General features: G+C 42.5%; 1 pseudogene; it reads left to right on the top strand.

Annotated features, from left to right (window-relative positions):
* Positions 1-203: 203 nt before the first annotated feature.
* LOC147426863 (uncharacterized) lies at positions 204-1,224 on the top strand (annotated as a pseudogene).
* Positions 1,225-12,738: the final 11,514 nt, after the last annotated feature.

Genomic DNA, 12,738 nt, shown 5'->3' with positions numbered 1-12,738 from the left:
GCAAAATCCGTTGGATCATTCTTGATGATGAAGACTTGGAGATGTACATAAATGAGCACACCCAACGCAATATGCTCGTCTCTGAAAATACAGGACACACTTTAAACCTCATAAAACAAAAGTTCATCCTCAATCGTGAAGATCCACTCACTTGTACAGTGAATGACACAGTTGAACCAGGAGTATCTCAAAGTCGTGCTACAATGTTGAAGCTACTGCAAGAGTTCGTTGAGACCAACAATGCAACTCTCACCTCTCAACAGCAAGAAATCTTCGACCGTATATCAGGCCTGAGTAATGGCCTCCATGTCATTACAGGTGTTCCAGGATGTGGAAAAGAATTCCTCATAAAATTCTTCACCTAAAGCTTCATAAAAAATAATAAGACTGTTATCCTTACCGCATCAACTGGAGCAACGACCGCTCGCCTTAGCAGCCTTGCAACCACAATCCACTATCAATTCAGGATCCCTTGTTCTAAGCAACATTTCCCACGAGCAATTCATCCCACAGATGAAAGATTTGTCGCTATACATGGTGCCAACGTCATTATCATGGACGAGATATCAATGCTAACGAGTATAATCTTCAATATGGTCGTTCGCCAGATAGTTAACATCACCAACGGAACACTCCTTGACCCATTCAGTCAGAAGCTCATATTGCTTTTTGGGGATTTGGCACAACTTCCTCCAGTCTGCCATCACCAAGAACCATTATGCCATGTTTGCAGTATACAAAACTCAGCTTACATCGCTGCAGCCACTACCCACAATATGACCTTCTCAGTTCGCCATGCTGCAGACCCCACTTACGTCCAATTCTTGGATACGATCCGTGTCAAGCAACCAACAGAACAACAAATAGCAGAAACGATGTCACAATGTGTAATCAATGAAACTGAACTCGTGCGAGTAATCGATGACGCTACTACACTGATATGTACTCATAGGGAAGACGTATATAAGTACAACAACTTGATTCTGCAAAAGTCTTTCTCGGCATCTGATATTATTGCCATTCCACTGAAGACCAATGCTCTTGACGAACCATTGCTGCAGGAATGGCTCCAAGACAAGGCATTCCATGAGATGGACAATACTGCAATTGGGCCTAGATGTATGATTACAAAAAACATTAACTTGGCTATGGGTGTTGCGAATGGATCCACCTGTCGTATACTTTCCTATTCATACGACTGTACCGATCAAATTGCTGCTATAGAAGTAATGCTACTTTCCACTGATACCACCATGACAATATGAAGGACTAAACATGCTACAAGAGCAATCAATTGCAAATGGTTCCACAAAAGCACATTCCCTTTGTCACTCGCGTACGCAATCACTGGACACAAATCTCAAGGAGCTACGATATCAAAGAAAGCCATCCTCATTATAAAACAAGCTTTCGCCCCAAGATTGGCATACGTCATGTTCTCTCGAGTGACAGAAAGACGCCATCTCAAAATATTGAACATCCCAACCCCAAGGATGTTCTGGCCGGCCAGTAGAACACTCCCCCAATGGTTAGACATTTCCTCACTTGTCTTTAGACATTTCGTCGCTTATTTTTAGACATTTTCTCGCTTTTTTTCAAAAACAAGTCCTCTAGCTCTTTCGGTCTTCCATCTCGTAAGGTGCATGGACTACACAAACAATTATTTGCGACAGTTTCCTTGACTGCAAATTTTCTTCATAGCAAGTAACAACCTCTAGCATCTCCTCATGGACACCGATCAGGTAACCATTCCTCAAATTAATCTATTTTGTAGCTAGATTTCATGCCATTCAATATGTACAAAACTCAACCATCATATTTCTGTTTCTCTATCATTCAGATATTCGATAAATTCATCAACATCGCAGCTACCTCAAAACCAAAAAATAATTATTCTGCATACCCATCTTCAAATCAAATGCGCCTAGCAAATATGGCTGGCGAGGCTCCGAGTGCATTCATCGAAGGGTTCCGCACAACTCAACTCCTCCACTCATACATCAATAAATGCAGTAATCGAAACAAAGAATATAGAAATACGAGCTAAAGCTGGCAACAGGTACTTCGAGCTCTTCATATTCTTGTATTGCAAACACTAATAGTTAACAAATTTGGTTGCTTCTACAACATCTACCCTTCTTTTTCTACAGGGTTACAAAAAGAGATACTGCTATCGTTGGGCATTGACTTCGATAAGTCAAACAAACTACTGCTAGACACAGAAGCTCAAGAAATACTGAACACAAAGACTGCTGGTATCACCACCTATGCAATCGATATGCTACACTACGGGTACAAAATTGCCCTCGACAAATTGGTCGTTCTCGACAAGAATACAGCAAGCCAGGCACTTTCCAACATGGTCAAAGAGTTTGGGAACGAATTCAAAGGGAACGAGAGAGCAATCTTAACTGATGAGAAATTCACATGGCATTTTAATAGAGACATTTTTCATGCCCGGTTCGATCAGACAACTGATCCATTTCGAAAGCTTGAACCACTACATGATAACCATATGCACCCCTTATAGAATATAATTATCTGATTATTATCTGATTACATACTAATTCAGCACATCACTTCAGTGCAGGACATTGACAACGAAACCAACAAGGAGACCCCAAACAACATAACAACTTCACAAGAGGAAGCAGCACGTTCCGACGCTGTTCCAGCTCCCAAAAGACAACGACAGATGAAGAGAACTACATAGTTTACTCTATTAGGTGCAAAATCAATAACCGTGTTTACATAGGCATGACATCCGATTTTGAAGCTAGGAAAAGAGCACACATGACAAATCCACCAAAACGGATGAAACATGATGTCTCATCCTTTCCCTCATTTTGTCAAAACTTTGAGTTTCATGTACTGCACAATACACACAATAGGAGAACTGCTATTGCACTGAAAGCACAAGAGATAATTACTTAAGATGCAACGTCCACGAAAGGATACAATAATTTGAAGGGACATCCTCCAAACTGCAAGAAATACTATTATTTAAAACACCATAGAAAAATATAGCGTGCAATGAAACTTAATTTTTGTTCTGAGATAGCAACTCCCATTCAGTTTTCTCTTCTGTATTCAATCACTTCTCAAGAGTCTTTTCCTCTAGTATCTGTCATAATTTTTATGTTATGCTTCTCTATTATCTGTGAGACTTTCTTTATGCTGTGTTCTGTTTAGGTTATATTCTGCAATTTTTTTCTCGATATCATATTATGTTTACCTTATGTTCTTGCTTTCCTCTACATGAACATCATTCAACTTTCAAATTTTAGGATTCAACTGTTACCTAGATGTCTTGCAATAACATCAAGAGAAACAGACAATCCATTCCAGCAACCCCATGTCTAATACTTCTACAAAAAATTATCAACTAATAAGAGACAAATCATGTAGCAACAACTTATATATTTTACAAAAAAAATTATAAATGTACAAATGTTGCACCTTGTCTTCAACATATTCAACAACACAAAACAACAACTGCATTAGGTTATAACACTGTTCTGGACATCCACCAAGGTTGAGAATATATTATTTTTTGAAAAAAAATATAGTTGCGAACTTATGCCATCTTTATTTAATTGCTTTGTTCAGTGTCTTTGTCATATAACGTTAATCATTGGCTACAACGCCTTTTTTTTTCCATTCAGACTATGACAGACTTGACTACTTATCAGCTTCCTTGATTTGAATGCTTTTTCTCTTTCCAGTTTACAATGGGTAGGCCGATCCCAGCCGATCTGATTGAGCAACAGCCAGAATTTGAGACTGCAATGTATAAGTTGCAATACTGTCTTTACCCACATTTGCAAGAGCGGGTGCTCAAACACTACATGCATAAATGGACTGAGTTCATTCCATGGCCAGTTCAACCACCTACCCCATGGCATCCACATTACATCACTTGAACACACTCGGTCGAGAAATCACCATCGACATCGCCATGCTGTCTGGTTGCTCCACAAAACACCATTGTATGTTGTTCGTGCAGATTGCCGATGTGCTCGGCCTACTCGAGACTATAGAACTGAATTACTCTAACGTGGTCCCCAACCACCTTCAGTCAGCTAAACAATTCATTTCGCGCTATTTTCCTGTCAACCAGTTAGTCACGCGCGCAACTTTGAAGATCATCTTACCGATATAGCCCTTACTTCGTGCATCAAAATCTCCCACTAATATGTGTTGTTAGCTAGTCCTCCTCCTCTTCTTCATAGAAGTTCTGTCCGTTTCATTGTGAAGAAGTCATTGCATGCTACATTCAAAGTGTTACCAACTCTCGTTCGCTTAGTTCCGTTCTTGATTCATCAACTTTTTACCATACTATTTCCAGTGACTTGCACTCACTTAGCGTAACAAGATTTGAGCAAAACAAATAATAAGCTCTCCCTGTCTCTCTTTTTTTTTTTATAAATGCATGTCTCTCTCTCTCTCTCTCTCTCTCTCTCTCTCTCTCTCTCTCTCTCTCTCTCTCTCTCTCTCTCTCTCTAAACAAACCAGTACATAAATTCCTGTATATTTGAGTGACTTCTGCTAACTAACGCTCACAAGATTTGTCAACATTAAAATAAGTACGTGCTTCTTTCACACACTCCCTCCCCCCCTCTCTCTCTCTCTCTCTCTCTCTCTCTCTCTCTCTCTCTCTCTCTCTCTCTCTCTCTCTCAGCTTTTACTTCTATGTTCTTTTTTTTACTAATGTATACTCTTCTTCAATGCTTCGATGCGAACAAAATAGTATTTACAATGGTGCCCTTGCTCTCCATTCATTTCCATACACATCCAGGTACCAAATCCATAAACATCCAATCACCAAAGGGAAGCTCTCTCTAATTGCAATAGTATTCCTTCAAACACTCTCCAACTTCATGCCTTCTCCTCCAAAGCTTGGCAATCAAGGCATACTAGTTGATTGAGCCAAAGGCCCTTTTTCCCCTCTTTGAGACCACATGACACCACGTGGCGCATGCACAATTCACCGAATTAAAGAAAGAAGCAACACATCGCGTGCAAAAATAGCATGCAAACAAAAGCAACGCCATGAAAAGCTCTTTTTTTTTGTTGAGGTCGTCCAGTTTTCTGCAGAGATGAGCGGCAGCTGAAGGGAGTGGCGGAGCAGGGGGCGTTTGATGAGAGTACCCAAGGCGGTGGCGGTGGTGTTGGCGGGTCCGCAGCAGTGTCTACAGTGGTACTGCACAACGGCAGCAAACAATGCAAGGCAATAGTTGGACGTGGCGGACGATTGCAGTACTAAGCAGTGGTGAAGGGGGCTACTGGCGGTGTTGGTAGGTTGCTACTGTGCTCGCCTGCATCTAATCAACTGAGTTTTCCCCTCTTGTTGACTTCATGCGACATTTGCAGCTTTAGCAGGTGATGATACCGACCGAAGTCGTCATCATTAACAGGGCGTGGCAACATCAATGCTACAGAGCACAGGCACGACTGCGAGCAGCAATGCTTCTTGAGAGAGATCAGAGAGATAGAGACGAATGCAAGGTGTCTCAAAGAGCAAGCAAGAGGGTGAGAGAGAGTCTGAATGAGAGTGTGCGCGCGTGAAAATGGGCTCGAAAAGAGGGGATGAGAGCTCAGAACGCCATAGCTTTCTTCCTCATTACTTGGTGAGCCAAAGCCCCTATCCGATCACACAAGCCACCACGTTGCAAATTCTCACTGGCAGTTTTCCACGCTAGCAAAAAGCTCACTAATGACTGATTAAAGTAAAAACGCCGCCGTGAAACGAGTACAGCAGTTCGCAGGCAGAGCTCAGAAACACTTCGAACTTCCCCACACAGGCAGTTCGCAGGTTTCCCAGAAGCAGCAAGTTTGCGAGAGATATGCAGCAGGTCCCCATGCCTAATTCTCAAGATTCACACCAATTCTTTTCCGCGCAGTTTGTCTGTGCAGCAGTAAGCCAGGCAGTACCGGAATGGAGTACCAGAGGCCTTTCAAACCCTGGTTATATTTTGTAGATCATCAAACTGGAGGGTACTTCGGCTGCTTGCCGACCTGATGAGCATTCTCAAAGATCAGATATTTTGTGCGATCAACCAATGGAAGAGGTATGTTCTAGTGCTACTGAAACAGAAGATAATCAGAATTCAATCGATGATCAGTTGGCCTAATCTGGAGTCGAACCACCAAAACTCATTGCCTTCGCAACCCCGTTCAACACACTTTCTGCAGATGCTATCAAGGTGTTGGCGATGCAGACGGAAGAGAAGAAGAAATGGAAAGAATAAACATCGGAGTGGACATGAGGACAGAAAGCTTAGCAGGATTGATCATACCGAAGCTTATGATGGTTATCCTAAAGTAATTAAGCCAGTGGCCTCAATGCTAGCTGCTTGCGCTTTTAGCAAAGAGTGTCGTTGTTAGCAGAGAGTGTGGGAGGATTAGTGGCAGACAGCTCAATGCCGAGGGAAAGGCATTGAGGAATATTGCCACTAGTGCAAGTCATGGTCTGATGAGTTGTTGACTTTAGTTGCACTCCTCGTCCAACTCTGTTGATAGCCTATCTTAAAATTTGATGAGGCAAGTAATTCAGAACGATCTGCAAACAAACATAAACATATCTCATGACCAATTCAACGCAGAATATGGTGTCCGCGGGAGTTGGTTAATGTGTAGCTCCAAGGAGATGCAACAGCATTGCAGTGGAAGTCAAGTAGTCAATCATGTAGGTGCCTACGTTGCCGGCCAGGATCAAAAGAATAGTCAAAGAGCAAAAGAGGAAGCTAATTCTTTTTTGCACACAAAGAGCTTTGATGCTGTAGAAGCCGAAGAATAAGGACTACGGAGTAATAGCATTTCTGGAGACAAGCATACCAATATGTCAACCCCTATTAGCCTCCGGCAGTGAACACCTAGCCCCCAGCAGTGACCACCTAGTGCTGGCCATTCAATATCTGGGTAGAATAGCAGAAAATTTAATAGACGATATGGCCAATAGTGTGGCCAGTAAAGAAATTCTCTTTCTAAACCGCGTGCAAGCTGCAGCCAATACAGTTGCAATTCGGATTAGCAACAATACTATACTACAGTGTTGCTCTTTGGCAGATGCATATGAAGCAAAGAATGCTAGTGGTAGATCCTATGAGCAAAGGTCTATGTACGTAGTAGCTATCGGATCAAGTTCAGATGGTTGCAAATGCAGGCATCAATTTGGTATCAATACATAACGCAGGTTAGTCAGCAAGGAGGCAAAAAGACATAATTGTTGACCGAAGCAGCTTACAACTCTGAGAGAGAGAGAGAGAGAGAGAGAGAGAGAGAGAGAGAGAGAGAGAGAGAGAAAGAGAAGATAATACCGATCGTAGGACACATAGCATAAAGTTACATCTGCATGTTTTGTGTATGGCAGGGAGGACATATATTCACAACACTATACGTTCCAATTGCACAAGTGCAACTCCAGCTCGACAACATTGCAAGGTTCGTTATCTACATCCAATTTTTCATGCGCATGCGTTTGCTTGGCGCAACACATAAACGCTACGAGGCAGGGCACGGCTTCCATTTCTTATAATTTTTTGGAGAGACCACAGTGCCAGCTCTCCACCATACTTTTGTATGGCACCTCTCTATGACGTGCACAATATACTTTGCACTTTCAATGTGTCGTTTCATTGCAAGACGATATGTTTAACTATTCACATTGCTTTTTTGTAGTTTGACTCACATATCGGCTAGTAGATTGGACAATCAAAAAAGCAGGAGTACAAAATTGCAAGTCAGTAAAGCACCTCATTTATTGTTGCAGTTCATTCATGCTTTACCTACTTACTTGTTTTAGAATTTTCCGCATGTGAATGTATCATTGTCCTCATTCATTGTATTGGAAATAACTACAAAAGAAGAAAGGCAAAACACAAACAACTATAAAAGAAGAAAGGCAAAACACACTCAAAACCCACTTTCAAAAATGCGAGCGGACGTGTTGCGCTACCAACCATTCGATGAAAAATATTTTTTGAAATACTTTCCGTTTGCAAGAATTTACAAGTAGCATGTATACTAGAAAAAAAATTCATCAATAGACAACCTCGCTTGGATATAATCTCATCTTTAACCATTCCTATAATCTCAAATAATTGATGCACCTAATTTTGTCTCCTCCCATAAACATTATAGTTTTTTTTCAAATTGTTAACCCTCACGGCTCACGGACACCCTATCACCTACGACGGACGTTCTAACCTACGGCGGACATTGTATTATTTATTTGGTAGAGTCAGGTACCTGGCTTGTCGATCCAATAGGAAAAGGGTAAGAGTGATCGCCGATGAGAGGCGCACTCTAACTGGAACATTCAAGGGATTAGTTGGCTAAGCATTGACGCCCAAGTGTGAATGGGGTGAGCTCATATAAAAGTCAACTAAACCTAAAATTCACTCATTCTCTCATTTGTGCAATAGAAGAGTGCTCTTGCTCCATCTCCATCTTCTTTCTTCTTCATCTCTTTGTGTGTGTGAGAGAGAGAGAGAGTGTGTGGGCGATCGAGCATTACGAAGGCACAACGGCAGTGAAGCGGTTGAGCGTGGCGTAGCGGCATCTCCTTCTTCATCGCGGCGAGGAATCCTCCACGAAGCAAGCGTAGAGCGGTGAGTGACACACCATCGCCTTCTTTGAGCTTACTAGTTTAAGCTTGTTGTGTGCTTGGAGCCATTTGTGGCTTGCACACGATGTATCGACAAGTTCCTCGCATTGACACGTGCGACATACGCGCACATTTTTGGCGCCGCTGCCGAGAAATGCCATACATGAAGCTCGAGTAGCACTCTGTGCTTCTCCGTGGTGCAATTTCTATTGTAGGAAAGGTAAGGAAGGAGTGTGGTGTGTGTTGAGAAGAGGGATTTGGTGTTATATTGTGTGTTTTTTTTTTATTAATGGAGTTTTCAAAGGTTCTGTGTTTATTCTCTGTGTATTAAGGTAGTTAGTTTTCTTTGTTAATAGAGATTTCAAAGGTTCTGTGTTTATTCTGTGTGTATTAAGGTAGTTAGTTTTCTCTGTACAGTAAGTAGGAAGTAGATTAGTGAGAGTTAATAGAGTGTGTTAGTGTGTAAGAGTAGGTGTATTAGTTAGAACTAGGTAGAGAGAGTGTGTGTGTGCTCGCGCAGGCCGCGGCGGCCTTATCCTTTCTTTTTTTTAAAAAATTTAAAGGTAGGACTTGGATCAGGAATATCTCCCAGATCCAAGCCCAGACCCAAGCCCACAGACCCAAGCCCAAGCTCACGCTCAGGCCTAGGCCTCAGTCGCCTTTTTAAAAAAACAAATTTTAGCTTCACACATAGCTAAAAATTGATTTTTTGAGGACCAACGGAACGTCAGATGTCCGAAAATTGTGCTGTAAAGCACACAGCGACCCTTTAAGTGATACGCTCGTTTCGAGCTATCACACACCTCAATCAAAAAAATCAAACATTCAAAAAACATCAAAAACAAGAAAAAATCAAGTAGAAAACGGGGTGCAAAACACCCACAAAACAAAGCAAGTAATCTTTAAGGGTACTTACCGACACTTGTAGGGCACCCAAAGTACATGTATCTACTCTCTGGTCGTGTGCTAGAGTCCGAACAACTATCTAGTGCTTCGATTTACGAGGGTACTCACTATCCTTCCACACTAGGGTCTACGCCCTCGACGGGGACCCAAGGTAGTGCAACCCAAGACCCAAATATAGCGGCTAGCGACTCTTCCTCTGACTACGATATTATGGAAGAGCATCTTACACAAATCCCCGGGGGAACAAATGAAACCGTACCTAGTTGGGCCCAACAACCTGGAACTAGTGTTTTTAGTCATTTGATGGAAACTTTTAGTAGAGCTACGCGCTCTGAACCTACAGCTAGTGAAGTAAACGAAGGGGGTGGGAAAGTAGAATCACCATTCACATCTCCTGTAGACTCCACACTCCACGTGGACATTCTACCTACCTCATTTAATGAGGGCCCTAACGAGCTACCACCTTCCAAAGTCGCCTCTAAGGTAGCGGTGACTAAAAGTCAAAACACGGGAAGCAACATTGCATCCACCTCACGGCAACCCTCTAGTACACCAAGTTTGGACGGGGTATTTCTCAATGAAAATTGGGAATATGACCTACACACGGAAACGTTGACGGACCTATACATGGGCTACACATATCATGTGGGTTGGTTAAAAGTTGTACAATCTACATCTAGTGCCACTAGTCTAGAGGAAAAACAACACATGATCTGCAATGTCATCCATAGGATTATCCAGTCCGAGAGGCAAAATCGAGGAATAAACATACCTTCAACGGGTCCCATGCGATTTTTAGAGACGGGCAAAGGGAAAGAACCCACTCTATCACAAATGGAGACTTCCCCAGTGAGTCCCATCGATCCCCCATATGTTGTTTCGCCAGTGGTCTCAATGCAATCTGAGCCCACAAGTGATAGCTTTACTTTTCCAAGTCTAGCTCATCTTTCCCTTGATGACACCACGGCTACCATGCCTACCCCAATGATGGGCATGCCAAGAAACATGCCATGGACCTCATTTGTTAGTAAAGCACCGCTACATGGTAGCTCAATGCCTGCAATAGTACCTACAAGTGCGTACCAATCATATGCACCTATGGGTCTACGTACTCATGTAGTCCCTACCCCTCCCATTGTTTCAACTATCTATGCTCCACAACCACAATACACAAGTTCTTATTCCCATGGGACTATACCGGCTAGCATTAGCATGTCACATCCGACGTCTGCTATGCCTAGGGCCACTCATATGAACTATGGACCACCACATGGCACAACATCGTACCCAACGTGGAACCAAAGGGCTTCCTATGCGCCAAGCTCAATGCCAATATCTACTCCACATGTAGTCTCTGGAGCACCTTCACCCACGGTGCCTGCTCACTTAGGTGACTTGGCAACATTTGCTCAAGCTATTGGTCGATTTATTGCTGAGAATATGTGTAACACGCCTGATAAAGAGCCTAGAAGTAAGGCAGTACAAATAGCCAAGCTCACACAAAAATTTAGTGGAGACGGGGATGTGAGAAAGCATATCGAAGTGTTTGAACAAATATGTGATTCTCTAGGAGAACACAATGACCTACATAAGAGCAATGCTTTAAGCCTAACCTTAAGTGGAAAGGCTGGGGATTGGTATAGAACCCTAAGGGTGGAAGAAAAAACGATTTACCCTACTCTTAGGAGACTGTTCTTAAAGGAATACATACGAGAGGGAGTGCTTTGGGGTGTAGCCTCTCAACTCCAGAAAGCCCAACGAGAGGAAGGAGAGTCGGTGAGAGACTTTATAAGTCGCTTGAAGCATTTGAATTTTCGTTGTAATCCAAATGAGCGCTTCAACAATAACCAATTGCTTGATAGATTCATTAGGGGATTACGACATGAGGATATCTACAATGGCCTAGTCATTAGAAGTATCACCACTTGGGAAGCGGTCACCACCAATGCGATCCAATTGGAGGATAATTTAATGATTCAAGGAGAAAGAGTGTCTGTTGAGCCTAAATTTATTAGCTCACAAGCATCGGGGCATCATCCAATGACCCTAAAGCCTATTGCTAAGGAGCCAAAGATATCTGAGATGACTTTAGCAGATCTCACCAAGGCTATTCAAGAGAGTCTTAGAGACAATCGTGCTCCGCAAAATAATCATATGTATCCAAGAAGGGAGCAACAATGGTGCTCAATATGCTATGGACCGCATAGTACTAGTGAATGCCCTACTTTTAGAGTAAAATTCAATGGGAACTGCAATGCATGTGGAAGGTATGGTCATCAAGCTAAGGATTGCATAGTATTTAAGCGCACGATGGCCAATAGACCAACCTTAGCATGGACAGACACACCTCGAGTGCCTGCATTGATGGCGGCCCCACCTCTTGAACAAACATCACAACATATGGTCCCTAGGGCCCAAAATGTTGTTCAAACAACACCCTTACCACCTCCAGTGCTAGGACCACAACCACCACATCCGAGAATCACTTCTGTGAATCAAGTGGGTTGTGAATCATCTATTTCTTGTTTGTAAGGCTATGAGGAAGATATAGATCCTAATATCTCCTATGGGATGGATGTGCTTGAAGAAAGTCCACAATACTACATGGAGGACTATTGGGGACAAGTCAAACCTGTATATCAAGTAGCTGCTCTTGCGGCAAGAGGCCAAAATATCAATTACACCGCTAAGAGAACACCTCTTCAATGCTATGAGTGTGGAGGTCCACATCGTGTAGCCGAGTGTCCTATTAGGCTACAAAAGAACGCCACACTAATGCAAACCAATCAAGCGAGCACGTCTACAATGCCGATACTCATGTGTAATCGATGTGGCATGGATCATTTGATTGCCCAATGTCCAAATAATCCAAATGCACCGAAGATCACGCCATTAAACTTGATTGAAGTTACCGAGGAGCCATCACCAAGTACACCCGTGGTACCAGTAAACGTACTCACACGATCGATGCTCTAAAAACAAAATTATATTCTTGAGAAAAGAGACACGGCATCAATTGTCCAATCTCAGAAAAAGAAGAAAACACGAAGAAAGAGATCGCAAAAAGCAGCGAAGTCAGACCCTAGTTCAAAGACCAACATAGGGACTGGTGATGACCCTATATATATGAACGATGTTGAAGAAGATTCTGATTCAGGTGAAACCATGGAGACCAAAACGACCACTAACATAGAAACCAACAACGAAGATCTTCATGAGCCACA

Source organism: Adiantum capillus-veneris, chromosome 24 (genome assembly GCF_014529385.1).
Source record: "Adiantum capillus-veneris isolate H3 chromosome 24, ASM1452938v2, whole genome shotgun sequence".
In the NCBI taxonomy this organism is placed as follows: Eukaryota; Viridiplantae; Streptophyta; class Polypodiopsida; order Polypodiales; family Pteridaceae; genus Adiantum; species Adiantum capillus-veneris.
This window is presented reverse-complemented; position numbering and strand designations above follow the sequence as displayed.